The following is a 21,697-nucleotide window of genomic DNA, read 5'->3' on the forward strand; positions in this document are numbered from 1 at the left end:
AAACAGAAACCCTAACTGCCATTTACGATTTACATCTAACAGAAACCCTAACAGAAACTGTTTCGCCGTGACCGTTTCGCCGTGATCGTTTCGCCGTGACCGTTTCGCCATGACTGGCGTTTCGTCAAAGATGCAGTTATGTCGTGTTGTTATCAGTTTATTGTACAGAAACCCTAACTGCCATTTACGATTTACATCTAACAATCCACATATCATCAACAGCAATCATCAAAAACTCTTCACGAAATCATAGTATCCTAACTATCATTTGACTAGCCTCATCTAGATCGATTCAAGAAATAGTTTCGTAAAACATTACAGTAAATCATATACCGATCACACATCCTTCCCTTATTAAGCTATCATGCCATCCGTTCATAACAAAATCGTAAACATATATATATCAATCATTCGTTATCCTTGAAACCCTTTTCTAACAGCCTATTACAGCAAAACCCTAATTCTCCTAGAATCATAGCAGTGAATATAGAATCATGACACAACAATAATGAGAGAACACTAACCTTGTTTTGAAGGATCTAGATTAACATAGACAAGATGTTGCGTTATTCACTTGTTTTCCGTCACACCAAGAACGAGAGGAAAAAGGATCTTAGGGTTTCTAATGTGTTTACATAACTGACCAGAGGATTTATAACATGACAACAGTTGGGCTGGCGAAACATCATGGGGCCAAAGCCCATAGTCGACGAAAATGATCTCCGACGAAACGCCTGTTTCGCCGGCTGTTTTGTCGTCTGTTTCGTCGACCGTTATGTGTGATTAAGCTCTCATTTCATCGAGGTAGCTCATGGTAAAACCCCTAAGTTTCGTCTAATTCACAAAGCATAACCATTTAATAATCAACACAACACACTTTATCAAAACAGAATTGTTACACAATAAATACATACACGAAAGGACTTGAAATCTCGGGTTGTTACATCATCCCCAACTTGAAAGAAATTTCGTCCCGAAATTTGACAAGCAATCCAAAACAAGTACAAAACAGCAAGACATTAACTCAGGATGAAGGTGGATTTTCCGCGGGTGTCACATCATCCCCAACTTGAATGGGAATTTCGTCCCGAAATTCACTAGATGTAGCAGACTCAGATTTGTCTGAATTGGACTTGTCGTTAGGAAACAAATGTGGATACTTAAGCTTCATCAGATCCTCACGCTCCCACGTGAACTTCGGTCCACATCGTGAGTTCCAACGAACTCTCACAATTGGAATACGACTGTGCTTGCGAACCTTAACTTCCCGATCTATAATCTCAATTGGTTCTTCGACAAACTGCAACTTGTCGTCGATTTTCAGTTCTTGAAACGATACGATCAGTGTTTCATCAGACAAATGACGTGATGTCGTGGTCACAATCAAATTTAATCCAATTACTACTAAATAGTTAGTGGCAAGTGGGTATCGAACACAGGGAGTTTGTGGAATATGTGTTATTTCAATTGTTTCTCTAAATTAACTAAGTTAAACTAACTGTAATAAAAGTAAATTCAAGCGTTGGTTTGATTGGATTGGTTTTTAAACTAAGAGTACTAATTAATTTGCAAAATGAAAATTGAGTTTGTAAACAATTTGGAGACAAATGACCATCCTAAGTTTCCGGTTTGCTTCAACGTTTGTGCTATCATCCACTAGAAAGAACTACATAGACATAGTTCATGTGTAATTACTTGTTGTGATAAAAGGGCACGAAGTACTCAGATTCCTAGAACGTGAGGTTGTTACCCGACGACCAATCAACCCTTACCCAATCCTAATTCTACCCATAATATCTCGATTGCCAACGACACCAAGAACGTATGGTTTCGAACAAGAATATCATAAGAATCAACAATTTACAAATAAGCTATCATACACCATGATAAACAAGACATAGATAGAGTTTACCATTCTAGAAATATGGAATCAAAACACAATTGTTTCAAACAAACCTTCAACCTAGGATGACCATAGAGTGTTTAGCCACGCATGGCTTGATGCAACATCATAACAAAAGTTTTAATGTTCAAAGGAATCACCAACATAAAAACCAAAGATTACTATTGTTCTCCAAGCTCCAAAATCTCCAAAAAGTCTCCAAAATTCGTTCACCAAGCAGATAGTGTAACCGAATTCTAATCATAAGACCACTAAAAATACCATCAAATGTCCAATAAATGCACAAGTTACAAAATGGGATTGGTTAGAGACATAAAAACCCATCAACTTGACCAATTAATGCGTAAGTTACCAAAGCTCTTCAGTCGGCGCCAACAAAAGAAGTCTGCCATCAAAGATATCCACGTCCCACCGTCCAACATGTGCGGCCCAATCAAACCAGCCGCCCAAGATGATTATCGGCCCAATCTAAAAAAAATAATGATCCATGAGTTATATTATAATAATGCACCACAACTTCCAATATTGCCCCTTATGGCTGCATAGAAGTCCACGTGAATATATGTGTGAATATAATAGATGAGTTAATGTTGTTGCTTCTCCCAAGAAGTCCACAAGTCAACATGTGATGCCCCCAAAATAATGTTGGCTGCACACATGTGCCGTCAAATCCCTTGTGTGTATTAGCGGCCCAATCAAATGAGACTCCCAAAAGTCCCAAGTCACGTGTTCCCTGACTCCTTTTGATGATGTGTGATGATGATAAATGATTATGTTGATATCTCTCACCAAGTCCAAGATGTCCAAAAAAAATCAACATATGGCACCGTAACCAGCCGTAGGCTACGACACCCTATTGAAACCTTACACCGCTGATACACTGAGCTACGGTGCCAGCCGTAGGCTACGGCGGCGGCTGGCATTTTCTCCCTTGTTTCTTTTATTTGATCTCTCAAAGTCCAACTTGTTTCCACTTCTTGCAACTTCCATTTAATCATCATAAAAGCATATTTATGCACTTAAGTACCTGCAAAACCAAACAACTCGTAATTACTAAGTTCAAGCAAGTAACCAAGTAAAGCATGGAATTTTAATCTTTTTAAACCATTTAAGGGTTGTCCTACGGACCACCCGTCACATCCCCACACTTACTCGTTGCTTGTCCTAAGCAACCCATTCGAAAATTATTTCAACACCACAAGCGATCAACGTGCAAACCAAGCTAAAATGTATCGTCCTTTTACTAACTTTTTATCACACCACAAGACACACCCATCACAACAACTCTCAGTGACAAGAAATATTAGCACATTATGCTAAAACACTCAATGCACGTGTGTGATTGTGCGACAATAAGCTTGTATACAAATCAAGTTTCCTCCTTTTAAATACCTAGCATGCTTATGACTCAAAGGGACTTACGGGTTGTAACGGGGCTAAATGCAAAGGTAGGGAATGGTGGAATACACATGAAGGAGCTAATTGATTTGACCAGGTTTTTATTTCTACTACTAAACAAAGCAAACATCAACTATATACACAACTTCATCAACATTTTCAACTATTATCGCAACTAACTCTTTCTTTTTGCACTTTTCTCATATTTTTTCTTTTTTTTTTCTTTCTTTTTTTCTTTTTTTTCTTTTTAATATAGAACTCAACAATATATACAAGAATATCAACAATCACAAACTAAATTCCTAAATCGGGTCGTCTCAATAGGTAAAGTTTTGTAAGAAGTAGGTTTGGGTCACAACCGAATGGTTTAAGGCTCAAACATGGCTTTCTAAAGGACCAAACCCCCACCCCTCACAATACCAAGCTCATATATGTAAAGTATGAGGTCCAACCCACCAATCCCGCACTCTCACACATCTAGACGAGGCTACCTAAAAGTCCCCTATCATTTCCAAAAGCATGCTAACTCTAGGATTTAACAAGTATTCACACACAAGTTCTATTAACACACTACACACACCGCCACTCAATCAATGGAATATCAATAACAATCATGTGTGGCTCAAATCCTTACCAAGAAAAGACTAGGAATGGGTGTCGGTGTGTCAAGTGGAACCATATCAAGTTTTCAAATTTTTGACAATTTTCGCTTGGACTTACAAAAATTTCAAAATTCTCAAAAATTTCCCTCTTCCCCACACTTGGGATACATTGTCCCAATGTATGGTTTTGAGGGAAAGATGCTTTATCCAAACACCAACATTTGCTTATACTCTCAAACCCCAAGTTTCTTTTTGTATTTTTTTATATTTTATTATTATTTTTATTATTTTTTTTAAACACACCACCAACTAGCCCAACCCAAAAACATAACATCAAACTAATACACCCCCAAACCTCCCAACCATAAACAAAAGCAAACAACTAACTACCAAAATTTAAAAGCTAAAGAGCATAACAAGACTAAGGAAAGAGTACATTGACCTAGTGAAGTTTGACACAACCGATGTTGTAGACAATCCGACTTCCTATCACCACCTTCACACAAATATCCGTACATCTTCCCCACACTTAAATGTCGCCATGACCCTAAAACATAGAAACATAAAAACAGCAAGATCAATGTAAAACCCCGGGTTGCCTCCCGAGCAGCGCTAAGTTTCTAGTCTTCAGCCAGACCGTGCCACCCCTATTTATGGTGGCTCAAAGAATCGGTTCCTGCCATCTCCATCACTTCCTTGTGCCGTTGAGCAAAATGCATCCATCTTGTTTTGACTCGGTGGGTAATCAAATACGCTCTTGCTTGAACCCATATGCTTTTCTTCACGATCCGGTGGGTAATTTCTTCTCATTCTTTTGAACACCTTTTTTATACAATCACTAGACTCACCACCCTCCCCCTCAATGGATTCATAACTAATCACTTGAGTTTGAACATCAAAGGACAACTTTCGCTTCTTTTCGATCATGGTAAAAACCCCGTCTCTACAATTAATTTGAGCATTTGCTGTGTATAGAAACGGTCTACCTAAGATTACCCTTTTTTGTGCTGCCATTTTGGTAGAAGCATAGTCTAGAACTAGAAAATCCATTGGGTATTCGAATTCTCCCAATCGAATCATAACATTCTTAACTATTCCCCGTGGACGCCTCCAACTCTCATCCGCCAAGCTCACCATGGTGTCTACATCTTCAAGCGGACCGAAATCGTACATGTCATATAGATCACCCGGTAACACACTCATGCTCGCCCCATAATCCAACAAAGCATGAGGAATTTTTAGTTTCCCCACTCGGATAGGCATGATTGGCGCTCCATACTCTTTATCATTCTCGATTTCGACATTTTTTTTCAAACCTGCATTCACTTGATATGAAGAAGTTAGCAATGTTTCATTAAATTTAGTACTAGGAACGATGCTTACCACATTGATATTAACACTTTTAATGTTTTTGGGATTTATCACCGTGCCACTTGGTAACTGGCCTTTTGCTTTCTTCAATATCGCCACTTCACTTGCAAGTTGACCCATTTGGGTGGTCAAAGTTTGAACCGCTTTATCACGGCCCTCGTCCTTTTGCATCCGAACCTCATCACGTTGATCCATTCGTTGCATTTCAACTTGCATCGCCTTCAACATCTCCATTACTTCGTTTCCACCCGAAGAGCTTTGACCCGTTTGATATTGCCTTTGAAATCCTTGGTTATTCCCACCTTGATATCCACTTTGGTTATTGTAAGGTTGGCGCAAACCATAATTACCTTGATTACCTTGGAAATTCGGGTTTGCTTGATTTGAAGGATTCCCATAACAAAAATTAGGGTGGTTCCTCAACCCGGGGTGGTAAGTGTTAGAATTCATGTTGAAGTTTCTACCACCCCCTCCTTGACCTTGTAATGCATTCACCTCCTCGTATTGCCCATCCACCATTCCTTGGCAATTTTCAGCCGCATGACCTATTTCATTACAAATAGCACAAACATCATAAATTTGGTTAGAAGTTTGTACATTACCATCCTCGGCTGCATGCACTTGTGTTCGAGTAACGGCCGGTCGTGCTCTCCTTGATGCTTGGGCTTTTCTCTTTGAAGTAATGGCCATTTGTTCCAAGAACTCCCAATCATCATTCTCATAATTGGTGCCAAAAGTCCCATTTGTGATGGACATCAAATCTCGTGCATCTTCGGCACATAACCCTTCATGAAAGGCGTTCATCAACTCCCAAAGCTCAATTCCATGTTGCGGACAATTTTTGATCATCATATTTAAGCGCTCGAAGGCTTCATGGAACATTTCGCCTTGTTGTTGTTGGAAACTTCTCAACCCTTTCCTAGCATCATTGGTCTTTTGGGCGGTATAAAATTCGTCTAAGAATGTTTGTTGCATTTCCCCCCAAGTATAAATAGATGCCGAAGGCAAAGTGTAGACCACTTCTTTGCCTTATATTCCAAAGAGAATTGAAACAAGACCAACTTCACATCATCGGCCGAAAAACCTTGACTCCCAAGAGTGTTACAAATTGAGTCATAGGCCTCCAAATGAAAATAAGGTTCCTCCGTTGCTAGACCCTTATATTTCGGCAAACTTTGTAAGGAATTAGTCCTTACTTCAAAGGTTCTTCCTTGGTTGTTATGAGGAATAACCACCGGTGAAGGATTGTGAGTAATTACCGGCCTAAAATGCGCTTCAATACCCCTCGCGTGCTCTCTAAGATGCCTCCTTGGCACACCAAACCTACCCCTTGGACGAACTCCCATTTGTCTTGGTATATGCCCTTGTGGTACATTTGGTCGTTGAAATTGTTGTTGTGGCATGGGTGGGTTTTGAATTGGCCTTTGGAATTGTTGTTGAACATTCGGTGGACGAACTTGTTGCAATGGTATGGGACGTTGCATTTGTGGCCCTTGTGGCCTCGGCCTCACATGTTGAGGTATGAGTTGTTGTTGTTGCACTCCACCAACATTTGGAATCGCTTGCATTTGGCCTTGCATATAACCGTATTCCCCTTGATCTCCATCACCCCCGTAAGCATAACCGTCTTCATCAAAACCCTCAAACTCCTCAAATCCTTCATCATACCCATCTCCTTGAATTCCTGAAGATTGCCCAAATGGAAGAGTCGAGTATTGGAAACCCGACTGGTTTGATGGTCGAAACGATGTAGCATGGACAATGGTCGAGTTTGGTGCTATGGTATGGCTTGAATATGATGGACCCGCACCAGGGAAGAAATGGGATAATGGTGGTATAGTAGTGGAAGGATTAAAGGTGGAATGGTAGTAATGGGTTGTGTGGTGTTGGTTGGTGTAACATTTTGAATTATGGTGGGTTCAGTAGTATTTGGTGGAATGGTGGTATTTGGTGAAGGTTGAGTGGTTGATGGTGTAAAGACTTGAGCAGGTTCACCCGTAGTGGGTGGTGGTGGTGGTGGATCCCTATCCATGTATCGAAGTGGTGTAATTGGTGTAATCGGTGTTGTTGGTGAACCGCTGATTGTATTATCTCTTAGTAAAATCCTATTTGCTCGCAAAGTTCGCTCGATTTCTGGATCAAACACTAGTGGTGAAAGCTTGTGAGAGCTTCTAGTACGCATGCACCTGTAAATACCTGCACACTAACACACCCCGCGTAAACCAGAAAAATAATAAACTTAAGAAAAGAACAAAAATAACACACGTTGCGCACTACTCCCCGACAAAGGCGCAAAAATTTGACGTGATGTCGTGGTCACAATCAAATTTAATCCAGTTACTACTAAATAGTTATTGGCAAGTGGGTATCGGACACGGGGAGTTTGTGGAATATGTGTTATTTCAATTGTTTCTCTAAATTAACTAAGTTAAACTAACTGTATTAAAAGTAAATTCAAGCGTTGGTTTGATTTGATTGGTTTTTAAACTAAGAGTACTAATTAATTTGCAAAATGAAAATTGAGTTTGTAAACAATTTGGAGACAAATGACCATCCTAAGTTTCCGGTTTGCTTCAACGTTTGTGCTATCATCCACTAGAAAGAACTACATAGACATAGTTCATGTGTAATTACTTGTTGTGATAAAAGGGCACGAAGTACTCAGATTCCTAGAACGTGAGGTTGTTACCCGATGACCAATCAACCCTTACCCAATCCTAATTCTACCCATGATATCTCGATTGCCAATGGCACCAAGAACGTATGGTTTCAAACTAGAATATCATAAGAATCAACAATTTACAAATAAGCAATCACACACCATGATAAACAAGACATAGATAGAGTTTACCATTCTAGAAATATGGAATCAAAACACAATTGTTTCAAACAAACCTTCAACCTAGGATGACCATAGAGTGTTTAGCCACGCATGGCTTGATGCAACATCATAACAAAAGTTTTAATGTTCAAAGGAATCACCACCATAAAAACCAAAGATTACTATTGTTCTCCAAGCTCCAAAATCTCCAAAAACGTCTCCAAAATTCGTTCACCAAGCAGATAGTGTAACCGAATTCTAATCATAAGACCACTAAAAATGCCATCAAATGTCCAATAAATGCACAAGTTACAAAAATGGGATTGATTAGAGACATAAAAACCCATCAACTTGACCAATTAATGCGTAAGTTACCAAAGCTCTTCAGTCGGCGCCAACAAAAGAAGTCTGTCGTCAAAGATATCCACGTGCCACCGTCCAACATGTGCGGCCCAATCAAACCAGCCGCCCAAGATGATTATCGGCCCAATCTAAAAAAAATAATGATCCATGAGTTATATTATAATAATGCACCACAACTTCCAATATTGCCCCTTATGGCTGCATAGAAGTCCACGTGAATATATGTGTGAATATAATGGATAAGTTAATGTTGTTGCTTCTCCCAAGAAGTCCACAAGTCAACATGTGATGCCCCCAAAATAATGTTGGCTGCACACATGTGCCGTCAAATCCCTTGTGTGTATTAGCGGCCCAATCAAATGGGACTCCCAAAAGTCCCAAGTCACGTGTTGCCTGACTCCTTTTGATGATGTGTGATGATGATAAATGATTATGTTGATATCTCTCACCAAGTCCAAGATGTCCAAAAAAAATCAACATATGGCACCGTAACCTACGGTGCCAGCCATAGGCTACGACACCCTATTGAAACCTTACGTCGCTGATACACTGAGCTACGGTGGAACTTGTGTAGATTTTTTTGGAGCCGTAACCTACGGTGCCAGCCGTAGGCTACGGCGGCGGCTGGCATTTTCTCCCTTGTTTCTTTTATTTGATCTCTCAAAGTCCAACTTGTTTCCACTTCTTGCAACTTCCATTTAATCATCATAAAAGCTTATTTTATGCACTTAAGTACCTGCAAAACCAAACAACTCGTAATTACTAAGTTCAAGCAAGTAACCAAGTAAAGCCTGGAATTTTAATCTTTTTAAACCATTTAAGGGTTGTCCTACGGACCACCCGTCAACAAACACTTCTTTAACTGTGACACATAGAACACATCATGGACGTTACCCAACTCAACAGGTAACTCTAACCGGTAGGCCACTTTACCAATTCGCTCCATAATTCTTAATGGACCAACATAACGAGGGTTTAACTTGCCACGTTTCCCAAAATGCACCACAACCTTCCAGGGTGAGACCTTCAACATAACGCGATCATTAACTTCGAATTCCAAGGGTTTCCTTCGCTTGTCAGCGTAGCTTTTCTGGCGGTCACGCGCTGCGGCCATACGGTTTCTGATCTGAACAATCGTTTCTGACGTTTCAAGTACAAGCTCAGGACCTGTGATCTGACTGTCACCCACTTCATCCCAACAGAAAGGAGAACGACATTTCCGCCCGTACAACGCTTCGAATGGAGCTGCCTGGATACTAGTGTGGTAGCTGTTGTTGTAGGAGAACTCTATCAACGGTAAGTGCTTCTCCCATCCTTTCCCAAAATCAATTACACATGCCCGCAGCATGTCTTCAAGTGTCTGAATGGTGCGCTCGCTTTGACCATCTGTCTGTAGGTGATAAGCAGTACTCATGTCGAGTTGTGAACCGAACGATTTATGCATTGACTGCCATAATTCAGAAGTAAAACGCAACCATGCCTAGAAACCACATCCTTAAGATAAACTGCAACCAACTGTGAAAACTTATCTGTTTCCTTGATTGCCAGAAAATGTGCTGACTTTGTGAGACGATCAACTATCACCCAAATAGTATTGTTTCCAGCCTAAGTCCTCGGTAACCCTGTAACGAAATCCATGGCGATCTGCTCCCACTTCCACGTGGGTATCTCTGGCTGCTGAAGTAGCCCCAAGGGCTTCTGATGCTCCGCTTTGACTTTAGCACAAGTCAAACATTTGCTAACGTAAGTTTCTATGTGAGCTTTCATGCTAGGCCACCATTACGTAGTCTTCAAGTCGTGGTACATCTTATCTGAACCAGGATGTACTGAGTAGCGAGACTTATGTGCTTCCTCCATTACAAGTTCCCGTAAATTGCCATAGAGTGGGACCCAGATGCGTCCGGTTACGTAGTAGGTGTCGTATCCCTTTTGTTCTAACCGTTGCCTTAAGCCACGTAGACCTTTAGCCCCGACGTTTTCTGGTTTTAATGCTAGTACCTGAGCATCTCGTATCTGGGAAGGAAGACTAGATTGAATGGTGAGTTGTAATGCTCGCACACGCCTGGGTGCAGTATCCTTTCGACTGAGGGCGTCGGCCACAACATTTGCCTTGCCCGGATGGTACTTGATGGCACATTCGTAATCATTCAGTAGCTCGACCCATCGACGTTGTCGCATATTCAATTCCTTCTGGTCGAAGATATGCTGGAGACTTCTGTGATCGGTGTAGGTGGTGCATTTGGTACCGTACAGATAATGCCTCCAAATCTTCAATGCAAATATCACTGCCCCTAACTCCAAGTCGTGAGTCGTATAGTTCTTTTCGTGTACCTTCAACTGTCGAGAAGCATAGGCTATCACCTTCTCGTGTTGTATCAACACGCAACCGAGACCCTGTATCGACGCATCACAGTAAACCACAAAATCTTCGGTGCCTTCAGGTAATGACAAGATCGGTGCACTGCAAAGTTTCTGTTTTAATAACTGGAAAGCCTCTTCTTGTTTCGCTCCCCAAGAGTATACCGTGCCCTTCTGTGTGAGCGAGGTGAGGGGTTGCGCAATCTTCGAAAAATCCTTAATAAACCTCCGATAATATCCAGCGAGACCAAGAAATTGTCGCACCTCAGAAGGAGTCTTTGGTGCCGCCCAATTCTTAACAGCATCCACCTTTGCAGGATCCATGTGTATCCCCCTTTCGTTAACAATGTGGCCAAGGAAGTGTACCTCTTGAATCCAAAAGTCACACTTAGAGAATTTTGCGTAAAGTTGCTCCTTCCTCAGGAGATCCAAGATAAGTCGTAGGTGCCGCTCGTGATCTTCCTTACTTTTCGAGTAAATCAAAATGTCTTCGATGAATACTATAACAAAGTCATCAAGATATGGTTTGCATACAAGGTTCATAAGATCCATGAAGACTGCTGGTGCATTCGTCAATCCAAACGGCATAACCAAAAACTCGTAATGCCCATAACACGTTCGAAAAGCTGTTTTCGGAACATCCTCCTCTCGGACTCTTACCTGATGATAGCCCGATCTTAAGTCGATCTTCGAATAGAAACTTGACCCTTGCAACTGGTCAAACAAGTCGTCGATGTGTGGCAATGGATAACGGTTCTTGATAGTCACCTTGTTGAGTTCCCGATAATCAATGCACATGCGAAAGGACCCGTCTTTCTTCTTTACAAACAACACTAGAGCTCCCCAAGGCGAAGAACTGGGTCGAATGAAGCCCCTGTCCAATAAATCTTGCAGTTGATTAGACAGCTCCTGTAACTCACCGGGTGCTAAACGGTAAGGAGCACGAGCAATTGGAGCTGCTCCTGGTGCAAGATCGATCTGAAATTCTACTTGTCGATGAGGAGGTAAACCAGGAAGCTCCTCAAGAAATACATCGGCGAATTCGCGTACTACTGGCAGATCCTCGATCTTTCTTTCTCCTGTCGGAGTATCAGTAACAAGCGCCAAAATAGAAGGATACCCCTTTCGTAGACATTTCTGCGCTTGCATGGCTGAAATAATACCTACCATCGCACCACTGCGATGCCCCTAGACTAACAATGGCTCTCCTTCAGGTATAGGGATACGCACAATCTTTTCCTTACACAGAATCTCAGCTTGGTGCTTAGACAGCCAATCCATACCAACTACTATATCAAAGCTACCGAGGGTAACAGGAAGGACATGCGAAGCTTCTATCGTCTTACCATCAGCTAATTCTACTACTTGCTTAACCTCAAAGTTGTGGGAGTTAACCCTAGTCGCTGACTAAACTCTGGGACAAATAACTCCAATCGGCACCAGAATCAAATAACACAAAAGCAATAAGATTGTTCACAGAAAATGTATCAGTCACGACATTGCCGTCGTTCCTAGCATCCCCAGCCCCGATCGTGAACACCCTTCCACGAGCACCGTTGCCCCCATTGTTGCCGTTGTTGTTGTTGTTCCCAGCATTGTTGTTATTCTGGCGGTTGTTGGCGTTGGCGTTCTGATTCAACTGAGGGCAATCCCGCTTAAAGTGGCCCTCATCCCCACACTGATAACACCCCTTCCTAAAGCCTTGATTCTGCTGGGGCTGTTGCCTTTTCTGTCACTGATACTGCTGGTTTTGCTGCTTCTGCTTTGGCTATGGGGCTCTACAGTCTTTGGCCTCATGGCCCACCTTTTCGCACCTACGGCATGCCCGAACACACTGCCCGTAGTGATGGTAGCCATACTTGTTGCATTGTGGCTTCTTCCCAATATAGGAACCCTGATTCTAATTGCTGCCTTGGCCTTGATTAACTGAAGACGACTAACTGAAGTTGCGGTTGTTACTGTTGTCAGGCCTTTTCTGTGACTGTATTGAGTTGGACGCCTTGTCCACATCGTTCCACTTACGCTTGTTATCAGTGGCGGGAGTAGTGGCTGTAGTAGTGGCAGTAGTAGCTGTAGCAGAAACACGTGGTGGTAGTGAATTACTCTCCACCTCTTGATCAACGATCTTGTGAGTCAAACGAACAATTTGTGTCAAGTTGTTGAGATTTGCTGCAGTAACCAAACCCTTCACTCGTGGAGGTAACCCCTTGAAAAACAACTCAATTCTTCGAGACATAGGTCGGGACAAATTCGGGCACATGTCCGCCAACTCATACGACCGCTTCACATATGCTTCGACCTCGGATCCCACCAATTTCAGGTCATAGTACTCGTTCTCCAATTTCTAGATCTCATCGCGAGGACAATAGTCCTCCCTCATCATTTCCTTAAAGTCATCCCAAGTAGTGGCGTTCGCCACCTCGATACCCAAAAGCTTAACCTGGGCATTCCACCATGTCAGGGCACCATCCTCGAGTGTGCCCATAGCATACTTCACCCTGTCCCCAACAGGACAGCTACACATAGCAAATACCGACTCTTCCTTCTCAAACTATCGCAAGAGTCCTACAGCCCCTTCAGTCCCTTTGAAGGTCTGTGGCTTACAATCCATGAACATCTTGAAAGTACATGCAGGCTGGTTTTTCAGATGCGCTGAATGAAAGAAAATACAACACAGGAGTAAGAGTTGTGTACGCAACACATGATTTAAAAGTATTTGGTACAGTTCGTACCAGCTTGGTAGGCTGCCAGAGCCTCAGCCACACGTGTGTTGATCAGATTTGTTAACTCAGCTTGAGACATGTTGATGTTACCACGTCCGTGTCCTCGTCCACTCATGATTCTATATATGGAAATGGACCAATTTAGGAGTCGAAATAAGGTGAAAGTCAAGTATCACGTTGATATCTACGTACTACCAAGTTTACACACAATAGGGCAGAACCCTTCTCACACTTATTAAGCCTCACTGGGACTTACATGCACCTCACGTTATTATTATGTGTGCACCCATAGTAATAAGGCAATTTGCATGCTTATCTCAGCGCCTCTTAACTTGCGCTAGAAGTTTCCCCCGTTCAAATAGCACAACTAAAGGTATCACAGGATTACGATTCACATAAGTCGAAGAGTAGTGCCACACTATCGAGTCACCATAGTATCTAGTGTGTCGTTTCATGCAAGTTGTGAGTATGTGTGACTACTAAACAAGTAATGCATAAAGTAAACAAAAGACGAACCATGCAATCTGGAGCTGAGTGTCATGATCGATTTTCGAAGGTGTTCGGTTATAGTCTGGTTTTACAAAAACGTTTTAAAACCTAGTTCACTATAACCAGTGGCTCTGATACCAAACTGTCACACCCCCAAAATACCACATGCGGGAACGCCGCGGGATGTGTGACGTACCAGGATCCAAGCCACCAATCACATTGAACCACACATAGTATTTAAATAAAAGATATCATTAATTGTCAATTGTAAATCCAATCCATAAGATTAAACCAAAAGAGATGTTTAGCGGAAGCATAAGTAAAAGGTTAAACAACGGTTTCATAATAAGTGTTCAAAACCAATGTATCAAATATATATCCAAGAGCCTCGATCCATGACCACTCCAGCACTCCCAGATAGCAAGTCCATGTCAATAAACCTAACGACCTGCAAGCATGCAAACAAGTGTGTCAGACGGCGCTGGTGAGTTCAAGTTTTTGTTAACGCGTTTAGTTACCAGATGTATGTACCAGATGCGTGCTTAAAACAATTCAACGTTATGTTTTGTTGATGTTATTAACTCGATTACCATATGTGGCTACTAGATGTGTCTGCCCAAACCCCAATGCGTCTATCAAAGCATTGGTCAAGTGGTCAAGGTAATTAGTTCACGCCCGTCCATTCCGGCCCGGTGTGAGGGTGGGAAACCTAATAGCGCTATCAACTAAATACCTCGTTGCCTTATCAGCAACACGGTAGATGTACGGGGTCTTATATGATAGATACTGAGTTTAATAATCAAAATCCCAGTTTAGTAGTTTACCCAGCATTCCTTCCCGGAACGTTTACCAGATGTCCCAAACCACCGGGACGCATGCTTAGAATAGAGCAGTGAACTCACCTTGGTTTGCTCGGTATGCCAAGTTATGAGCTCACAAATATTCAGTCAAGGCCTAGAGTACACATAATCAGTTTGCATCCTCACATTTCACGTATTGGTACAATCGTAGCACATAATAGTTGTACAGGTTCATGCAAATCATACAACACATGTTTGATTCATATCATCACATAACTGTTTTCAGCTTATACTAACGTAGTTATTCATTAACAGACTTAACAGACTTGACTGGGTTACTGTACAGTTTTCCTACTTGACGAAACAACCCTGTTTCTTCGTGACTTCCCTTCGACGAAATACCCTGGTTCCGTCGTGACTACCCTCGGCGAAACACTCTCTTGTTTTGTCGTGCCCGTTTCGCCGTGATCGTTTCGCCATGACTGGCGTTTCGTCAAAGATGCAGTTACGTCGTTTTCTTATCAGTTTATTGTACAGAAACCCTAACTGCCGTTTACGATTTACATCTAACAATCCACATATCATCAACAGCAATCATCAAAAACTCTTCACGAAATCATAGTATCCTAATTATCATTTGACTAGCCTCATCTAGATCGATTCAAGAAATAGTTTCATAAAACATTAAAGTAAATCAAATACCGATCACACGTCCTTCCCTTATTAAGCTATCATACCCTCCATTCATAACAAAATCGTAAACATATATATATCGTTATCCTTGAAACCCTTTTCTAACAACCTATTACAGCAAAACCCTAATTCTCCTAGAATCACATCAGTGAGTATAGAATCATGACACAACAATAATGAGAGAACACTAACCGTGTTTTGAAGGATCTAGATTAACCTAGACAAGATGTTGCGTGATTCACTTATTTGCCGTCGCACCAAGAACGAGAGGAAAAAGGATCTTAGGGTTTCTAATGTGTTTACGTAACTGACCAGAGGATTTATAACGTGACAACAGTTGGGCCGGCGAAACATCATTGGGCCAAAGCCCATACTCGACGAAAGTGATCTCCGACGAAACGCCTGTTTCGTCGGCTGCTTCGTCGTCTGTTTCGTCGATTGTTATGTGTGATGAAGCTCTCATTTCATCGAGGTAGCTCATGGTAAATCCCCTAAGTTTCGTCTAATTCACAAATCATAACCATTTAATAATCAACACAACACACTTTATCAAAACAGAATTGTTACACAATAAATACATACATGAAAGGACTTGAAATCTCGGGTTGTTACCAGTTTTTGTCCTGGTCTCACGGATAACCTTGTTTTTGTCCACATCTTCGAAATATTTGAATTTTTGTCCACACTTCTTGAAACACATAATTCAACCAAAGATATACATTCCTCGTGAATTTTTGTCCATACATTCCTAGCCCAAAAATTGAAATCCACGAGGAATGTAGAATTGACATTAACTTTTCGTGGATAGTTAGTGGACATCACTTTCATTGACCTTACTCTTCGTGGACTTTAATTTTTGTTGACATAAATCTTGGTCTTAGTGAATTGGACCTATCTATATCCTTGGGCCACAAATCAACGAAGTATTATTGTTTAGTACCATCCACACATAAAATTTATGTAATTCATGTGTTCATTACTTGGGCCTATTTTCACAAAGATCTGTTGAGTAATTCATTTATAACAATCTTTGTTTTGAAAACCTTTGTGTTGAAATTTGAAATCCACAAAACATAAATTTCATGGTTTTTAAAATTAAACCTATTTTTCGTTGGTCAGTCTTTTGTGGAGTTGTTTATTTTTTCGTAAATTCTAGTTCTTCACAGAAGGTTCACAGTTGTGTTTTAAGTTAGTTCTTTTCAATCCATCATGAGTACACACCTTTGGGGTCAGGCACTTTTAGGCTCTCAATCTTCAAATGATCCTTGTCATCAAAGTACACCGAAAATGACAACAGATATGTATGGTCGTTGGATACCGGATCCTAATGCAGATATGTATACGAGTAAAGGTTCAGGTCCAGTCCCTTCATGGGATCAGTCTCCCACACCCTCTTCCTTACCCATTCAAATGCAAAAGGATTCAGTGCCATCTTGGATTCAGTCTCCCACGCCGTCAAATAACCCTCCACCATTAAAAGTCAATCTACGGGATAAATCTATTGTCGATTGTGATCCGACAGTTCAGATGGAGAACAGTGGTCAAACAAGAACGACATTTTATACAGAAATTGTCAAGAATGTCAGTGATGGTGAGTCCTTGGGAAATGATGACAGTTCTGAAGATGGCAGTAGTTCAGTTGAAGATGTTACAAGTTCAAGTTCAAGCGAGGATGGATCTGAATATGAATCATCAAGGGAGGTTGTTGATTCTGAGGCAAATGAGTCAATATCTGAGAGCGAATCCAGTCAGGTATGTGTCGATAAACCAAGTTCTGATAGGTGTGATAATTGTGTTGAGTTAAATGCTAAATTGTCTGATTTGCAAAGAAAATTGTCGGATTTGCAAAGAAAATATGGCGATTTGCAAAGCAAGTACGACATGACATTTATCCACAATCAAAGTTTGATCGTGGATCTTGCAAAATGCACAGAGGCCAATATGTTTCACAAAAATCATGAAAATGAATTTAAAAAGATAATTGACACATTGAAGGAAGATAAGTCCGAGCTAACAAAAATGGTTTCAAGAAAACAAACTGCGATAAACAATTACATCAATAGGCTCGAGGAAACACAAAAAGAATTGGCATGTGTTAAGTGTGAAAGTGAGGCGATCCAACTTAAGTTAGATAGTTATTCAAACTCGAGGTATGTGCTGGATTACATCATTGACATACAGAAAAAGAAAGAAGATGTCGCGTGCATTGGATATAAGAAGTGTCCTCCACCTATTAGACACAATTATACCGCAATGTCTGATGAGGAAGATAAACCTCAATTTGAGCCATATGTTCCTTTAGACGTTGAGGAATTCGCAGCTGGGCTCGGTTACAAAAAGGAAGTATCATCAGATTCAGATGTGTCACCAGATACGAAAGTATCAACTACTGAGCAAAATCAGGATCCTCCAGTCATTGTTGAGGATGCTGATTCCTCAGATGATGAATCCGATGATATTAACTCAGTACAGTCTGATGCGGTTATCAAAGAAGAGTACATACCTCTCGAGAATCATATTCTATGTGATCCTCCCATAAAACCTGCTAAGACTTTTCTAGTTGAGTCCACGTCTGCGCAAGAGTCTGAGAGTTGTGAAATCGTGAATTTGCTTTACACGTTGATTGGATGTGATTAAATATATTCAGACAATGGTTTTCCAATCAATAATGTCAATCAATCCTTGATTGATAAAGTTTTCGAAGATTCTACTAGTAAGTTTTTGGGAAAGTCGAGCCCAGGAGTTGTAGTAACTCTGTGTGCTCCTATCCCAAAATCTGAAGTTAGAAAGAAATATGGGAATCAAAAATTGCAACCACAAAACAATCAACGAAAGCAAAGTCACGCTCACAAAGGAAATGGAAAAGGAAACCAAAGCCAAAACAAGAAAAAGGTTCGGAAGGTGAACTTTGTGAAGTCCCGAGGGACGGATAAAATTGAGTATTTTGAAAACAAATCCAACACAAATTTTGTTATGCAAAAGAAAATTTTGAATAGAAACATTCAAAACAACTACACACAACACACAAACTGTTGTGATGTAGGACCAAGTACCTAAAGATCACGAAGTTCATCATCAAGATTTTACAATTATAATACTCCGAGGTTTGTTGAGCGGAGATTATGTTTTGAATGTGGTGAGTATGGTCACATTGTAAGAAACTGTCCATATCTCACGGAAGGAAAGGCAAAAGTTGATGCCCCCCATGGTAACAGTTACCATAAAATATTTGTTTCACCAAGATAGGACCCTCCTCTTGTTAAACAACGAGAAAAGAAACAGAAAAATAAACAAAGAAAAGAAGTTGAAAAGGCTTTAAAACCAGAGGTTGTCCAAACGCAGTCTGTTAAATCAAATGTTAAAAATGAAAAACAAAAACAGATTTGGAAATCAAAATTGGAAACTGCTTTAGGGGGAGCTACATCAATCCGAATCATTGGGAAATGGATGTCACAATTCTCGATGATGACGGACGACCCAAGTCTGTGAAGGCTTGGGTCTCCCTCTCCAACTAATCTCTGAATGAGTGTGCAGGATGTTTCAGGAGGAACTATTGATGGTCTTAGGATTGTTGATAGTGGAGCGTCCATGCACAAGATCGGCGACATAAGGCTCCAAATCATTTGTGCTACTAGGAGAATATTGTTGCCTTTGATGGAGAGGGAAAAAGAAAAGAATATAAAATGTCTGATGATGGAATGATGGTGAAAGAATGTGGTTGAATGAAGTTGAAAAATTCGACAAGATGAAAAATGTGCCAAGATTTGATTGTTGAAGGTTTTTGATCGGGTCAACAGGATAGATTCAAATGAAATGTACGCGTCTGCAGCACGTCTGAACCTTTTCTAAGATTCATGGATTTTTCTTCCACATGAAGTTCTAAGTCCACAAGATGAATGTGTAGTATACTTTTCTATACGGGGTGATTGAAGAAAATGTGTTGGTTGATCAAACTACACCGGGTGTGCGGATACCTTGGCATGGATTGAACAACCGCACACTACTTCTAAAGGAGAAAGACGAAAGACCTTTGCTGGTGCAAAAACATGTGGAAGACATCATGTATGAACCGCCCAATGATGATGTGTACAAGCTTTCCCACATGCTCCATTTGCCACTTACCAGCTGGACCCGAAGGTTTATCATCTTGTTGCTGTAAAGAGAATTATCGGTTCATTGAAGTAGCTACAAAATCGACCTTGAAATCCACACTGGGTGGATATCCAGTTTGGGAGAGCACAAAGATTCCTGGCAATGCACGCAGAAACTGCAGGATTATGGTTTGAAATTTCTAATCTCTCCTATCCTTGTCGATATTTAAGCTACTTTATGATTTTCTAACATCTCGTACAACAATCTTTGGCCAGACACATTGATCTCGAATATCACCTCACATGTGATTGTTTCAATGTGAAACTCGTCAATGTTGTTTTGGTCCAAACCGATTACCGACATGCCAACTGATTTTTTCCAAAATTCGATAAATCATTTCTGATCAAAATTAGTTTTGGTAAACGGCATCGAGGTAAAACATGAGTTAATCCAACATAGGAAAAATCATTTTTGTAAATATTTGGTTGTGTTTTTCTTAATTTCTCGTACTTTTTGCATTTTAGGGGGAGTAAAAACGAAAAATAAAAAAAACATTGAAAAATTTAAAAAATACAAAAACGTCGAAAAATTTCAAAAACACAAAAACAATAGAAAAACAAAAATGAGTTTCCTAGCAAGAAAAAGAGAAAATGATAGTACATCAGTGGTCTGTCCAAACCTCTTTAAACCTAAAATGAAAAACGATAAGCAGCTCTATATAAGATGTATCGGTAGGCTCACAATCATTTTAAAGTGTGCATGGTGATATAAATCTAAATCGACTGAAGATTGTGTGGGAACCGCTCATTGGCATATGGTCTTGGTACCGAAATTTCGTTTGATAGATTGCCGAGTTTCTGAGATACGTGGTCTTTATGTTGTTTATCATCTGGGTATCATGGTTGTTTCTTTTACCGAAAACAACGGGGATGCAAGTCTAGATCTTCCATGATACCATACATACGTGTAAATATCATACAAACATGTATATATTACATGATGTATACGACCTCAATAAGTGATAAACAATCACATGTCCCAATCAATAAGTGATAAAATATCACAGTTTATCCGGGAGTCAAGTTCGTCTCTTTGTCGGTACGATAGGGACTAACATGTTCACGGACTTGCTCTTGTGCCCTTCATGCATCGAATATCAAGTTCCTCATCAATAAGTGATTTAATCACATAGGGCTTGTATTCATCCAAAATAAGTGAGTATCTCACATTTTATACGTCAAAACAGATGATAAATGGTATACTCACCAGTAAGATGAACTCTCGTGCATACCTTGATACGGGAATGTGTCGTGTGTGGATGAACACTGGTCGGTAAGTATAAATCATACACTAATCGTATCCCCTCGCCACGAGTACATCTGATAAGTTGAGTTTAAGTGGACAACAATACCGATAATCGTTATAGGATGCTTATGTTAATATTAACTAATTGAACAACAAGAGCGTTTTGGCATGACCGTACACTGATATGATTCTCTTACCCTCGACACTCAGAAAATTAATGTCTGTAAATATTTATTTACTGCTTTCTGTCTTTACATTTCACATATTCAAAAATTCCAAAAAGATTTTAGGTGTGTTTTATATAAACTTTATAAAAGCCAAAAAGATTTTATTTCTATCTTATTTTCGATTGCCCGATGTTGGAACTCGAGTCTTTGTTGCCTGAAACCTGAACGGAAACCAAAATGACTGAATCTTCATAAACGATCGAAATTTGCAAGTTTTTGAAAGTTAAGACCTAAAATTGATAAAAATGTGTTAAACTTTCAAACTGTCGGACGGTAGTTGTTTCAAAACATGGTCACATGTGTGTCGTTCGTTTATGTTAACTATGTTCCAAGCGGTTGTTCTCATTACGTGTTTAGATTTCTTGCATGTGTAGATGCTAAAGGCGAAGAGAACATGTTCGATGACAAGCTTCGGAATGAAGACACGACATGGAGGCACTCAAAAGATAAAGATGATCGAGTTGCCGCTGACCTATCATCAACACCACAAGGATCTAAAGAATTGAAGATTAAAAGATTCATGAGCATAACTCAAGGGAGAGTTTATTTTAA

At 40.4% G+C, this 21,697-nt stretch overlaps 1 non-coding gene across 1 annotated transcript; it reads left to right on the forward strand.

The window, feature by feature from the left end:
- The first annotated feature begins 6,094 nt into the window (after positions 1-6,094).
- On the forward strand, positions 6,095-6,200 carry LOC118490039. Its single transcript, XR_004888047.1, has one exon. It is a non-coding gene; the product is annotated as a small nucleolar RNA R71 (small nucleolar RNA).
- The last annotated feature ends 15,497 nt before the right edge of the window (positions 6,201-21,697 follow it).

Source organism: Helianthus annuus, chromosome 2 (genome assembly GCF_002127325.2).
Source record: "Helianthus annuus cultivar XRQ/B chromosome 2, HanXRQr2.0-SUNRISE, whole genome shotgun sequence".
Classification (NCBI taxonomy): Eukaryota; Viridiplantae; Streptophyta; class Magnoliopsida; order Asterales; family Asteraceae; genus Helianthus; species Helianthus annuus.